This window comes from Lactuca sativa, chromosome 2 (genome assembly GCF_002870075.4).
Source record: "Lactuca sativa cultivar Salinas chromosome 2, Lsat_Salinas_v11, whole genome shotgun sequence".
NCBI lineage: Eukaryota > Viridiplantae > Streptophyta > Magnoliopsida > Asterales > Asteraceae > Lactuca > Lactuca sativa.
Genome location: NC_056624.2, coordinates 135,625,056 through 135,628,942, shown reverse-complemented (window position 1 = coordinate 135,628,942; position 3,887 = coordinate 135,625,056). Strand labels below are relative to the sequence as shown.

Here is a 3,887-nt window from a genome sequence, read left to right as displayed (position 1 = left end):
GTGAGCTACTTACAACTTTGACGACGAAGCCATTCCGACGGGAGGTGGAGGGACGGAGGGAGAGGGGGGAGTGGAGGGATTTAAATTGGAAACTGAAGGATGCAGAGCTGGAGAATGAAAGGGTTTGAAGAGTTTTCTGAAGTCTCCATAACATTGATTGAGCCTACTGATTGAAGCGTCGATTGAACATAACGATTAAAGACTACTGTCGTATTTCTGGTTAATCAGTAACGGGAGCGATCGAAGCATCGATTGAACAAACGATGACTGGTTTGAGAGGGGAGAGTGACGAGAAGAAGAGAGGCTATGGTGTCGGCGTGTTCTTTTTTCTTTCATCAAAAACCCTAAAACGACTAAGGTAAGGAAATCAGATATAAGTTCTTTTGCCCTATTTTTTTAAAACAAAATTAACAAAATATAAAATTTTAATATATATATTTTTTATGAAAAAGGCGGGTACCCGGCGGTACCGGGTACCCGATATTGGAACCGGAACCGGCGGATATCCAGCGACATCGGTTTCTTAAAAATAAGAATTGGAACCGGAACCGCTTAAAGCGGTTCCGATACTTTAGGAACCAGAACCGGAACCACTTAAGGCGGTTCCAATTCCAGAACCGGCAGTTCCGAGGCAGTTCCGGTTCCGAAAGCAGGTACCCGCTTCCGCTGCTCATCCCTACCGGTGACCCCCCCTGATCCATATATGGGACATCTGTAAATTGGGTTGATGCTTTTGTCATCACTACCGAATCAGTCACCATGATAGGTGAGACTTGCTCGGGTAAGTCTCTTGAGTATGCGCAACATCTTGGCATCACAATTTCAATTTATTATGGTTTCCATACAAACAATCATTATTTATTTAACATCAAAGGGCAAAATAGTCATTTACTCTCATATAATCCAAAATTGTTATTTTTATTCCACATAAGCTTGGACAATTTGTTATTATTATTATTATTATTATTATTTATTAGTTCGGCGATGCAAAATGGTTATATGTATAGTTATAGTGTTATTATTTAGTTCGGTGACGTAAATTGTTATTTTTATTCCACATAAGATTTGTTTATTTTATCTATATAAAATGTTGTTTGTTTAGTTGAATGACTTGTAGTACTAAGTAAGTCTCTTGACTCTCTCCAACATCTTGGCATTCATAATTTAGTTAATAACCGTTTCCACAATTGTAATTATTAACTTCACATCACTTTAGGAATTTTTGTGCTATCAAGTTCTACAAGGTAAAGTTGTTGAATGGGTAATGATGTATATTTAGATAAAATATTGTATACATGAGATTTTGTTTTTTGTTAGATAAAATGTTGTACACGTAATATTTGTTTCTTTTGTCTATAAAAAAGGTTGTATACATGAGGTTTATTTCTTGTATGGACCGAATAAACAATTTGAAAAAGCCTAAATCTAAAACTAAGGGGGTGTTTGGCTAATCTTTTTCAGAGGGCAAAAGAACTTTTAGGAAAAGTCACAAAAAGCTAGGAATTCCTGACTTTTCCAAATTATATCAAATTTCCAAAAGTTGCTTTTAAAATACTTTTACCAAACATCTTTTCCCCCTATCTTTTTCTAAAAGTTCTTTTTGTCCCTCAAAAAGATAGGCCAAACACCCCCTAAATGAGCATTTACTTTTACATTCGGAAAAAAATCATAGTATTCATCACATGAGAAGTTAGGAGGGGAAAAAGGAAAATCTAGTAAAGGGTTAGTATTTTAATACATTAAACAAAGTTTTTTTTTTCTTAACTCGTTTAAGTCATTATCTTCAGATTAAGTAAAAAACTAAACACCCATATATAGTTGTGTAATGTCTATATTAAGTGTTTAACCCGTTAAACTCATTAATTAAAAAAACGTACTCTCATTACGCCCAAAAGTACAATCATATTTTGCTTAACCCATTAAATCACTATCTTCAGATTAAGTAAAAAAAATAAACACCCATGTATATTTGTCTATATTAATTGTTTAACCCGTTAAACTCATTAATTAAAAAAAAAAACTTAATCTCATTATGTCCAAAAATACAATCATATTTTTATTCAACATTATATGTTAATAGAAAATATAAGGTTAAAATGGTAATTTACTCTTATTCACCATCGTTTGTACACAATAGACATAAGGATAAACTAGTCGTTTATTGTTTTTCTTCTTCGTTTGCCTCGTTTACCTTTCAGGGAGTCTGTTTATATATTTTGAGAGGAGAGGTGTACATGAAAGTTTGCATGCGTTCATAAATGCTTGCAAAAAAGAAGGATGATACAACCATTCATCGACAAAGAGAATGTAAGTATGCAACTATTTATACACAAAGAAACACAATATGATAACTTAAGACGAGGATATCACTTCAATAACAAAGCCAAAAGACATAAGTACCTTCTGTAAATTGTAAATAATTTCCAATTTTATTTGATAGTGTTAATGTTTACATATAAGTGAAACATGGAGGAAAAGTTGCATCCATGATGGAGGAAAAATTGTGCTTGCTATCTATTTACTTAGCATGGAGAGAAATACAAAAAAAAAAAAACAACATACTTTCACCGCTTTATCAATTAAGGTTTTCAAAAACTTAGTGATTAAACCCTTGCATTTTATTTGTCTTATTTTTAAAGTATTCGAAGTACTTGTGTTTTTAGTAAACTCAAATGGTAACCGGGTAACCGGTAAGTGTTATACATTATATACAATGTGTATGTCAACCTTTATATTTTGTGATGAAAAAAGGTTGTAGGAAAACAATTCCTTATTATTCACACAAAATTTTGTTTTCAATCAAGTACCTCCTTATGTATTTGAATATTTGGTTAAGGTCTTAAATTTTCTTATTGCGTTGGTTCAACTAAATACACACTCATCAAAATGAGTCAAAGAGTCTATTATGCTACAAGTTCAATCTCTCATTCCATACTCATCTTATAGTAGTAGTTCCTTGTGTTCTTTTGTATGGTCCAATGACGTGTTGAAATCAGAGCATGTTCATGCAATCATGGTTAGCACAAGATGATTATGACATCTCCAAATGAAATTAAAATTAAAATAGAAAAATAAATTATCATCTAAAGAAAATTTTAAAGTTATAGTCCCTAGGATATACTCCATCTACAAGGTTTACGTAGTAAGATATGCCCTATGGTGTTATCCCACATCGGCAGAGGATAGAAAGTAATAGAGAGACGAGGTGTATAAAATAGAAGCTAGGCTTAGGAGTTACTTACTTACCTGGATGGGGTCAATGGTTGGTCAAGGTGGACCATGGCCTAGGTTAGTGACTTCCATTGCACTTCGGATGGGTGCTAACTTAAGGTCGGCCCAAGTGGTCGAGCCTACATCATAATTTGTGCCAGTGGGGGCTTGCGTTCGCGCAGCCCCTCCCAATATTTGAGTTCAAGTTTTAATCTTATTGATTAATATAAGACAAAACCGCACAAATAGTCCTTATGGTTAGCCTAAAATTGCTATTTGGTTCAAAAAAGTTTTGACTAGTCCAAAGTTTTCATTTTATTGTAAATTTGGTCTAATTTGTTCTGAATTTTTTTATATTGACAATTTTACCCTTACTTTTTTTCTTTTTTCAGTTTCTATTTTATTTATTTAAATATTTTTATGATTAAAAGAAAATAAAAAATAAAATATTACTCCAATCTCTCTCTCTCTCTCTCTCTCTCTCTCTCTCTCTCTCTCTCACAATGCAAAAGACCAACACCACCACCGGCCAACATCAGCGCTACCACCACCACCGTCGACACTGAAGCTTCCTTTGTAACCTTAATTGCCAGAACCTTCGGTCATCGGAAAATTTACCTAGCTCCAATGAACACCACACACATACATAACTCTCTCTCTCTCTCTCTCTCTCAATG

At 33.8% G+C, this 3,887-nt stretch overlaps 1 non-coding gene across 1 annotated transcript; it reads left to right on the top strand.

Moving 5' to 3' along the window:
* The first annotated feature begins 3,238 nt into the window (after window positions 1-3,238).
* Window positions 3,239-3,399, top strand: LOC111884720 (U1 spliceosomal RNA). Its single transcript, XR_002847877.1, has one exon. It is a non-coding gene; the product is annotated as a U1 spliceosomal RNA (small nuclear RNA).
* Window positions 3,400-3,887: the final 488 nt, after the last annotated feature.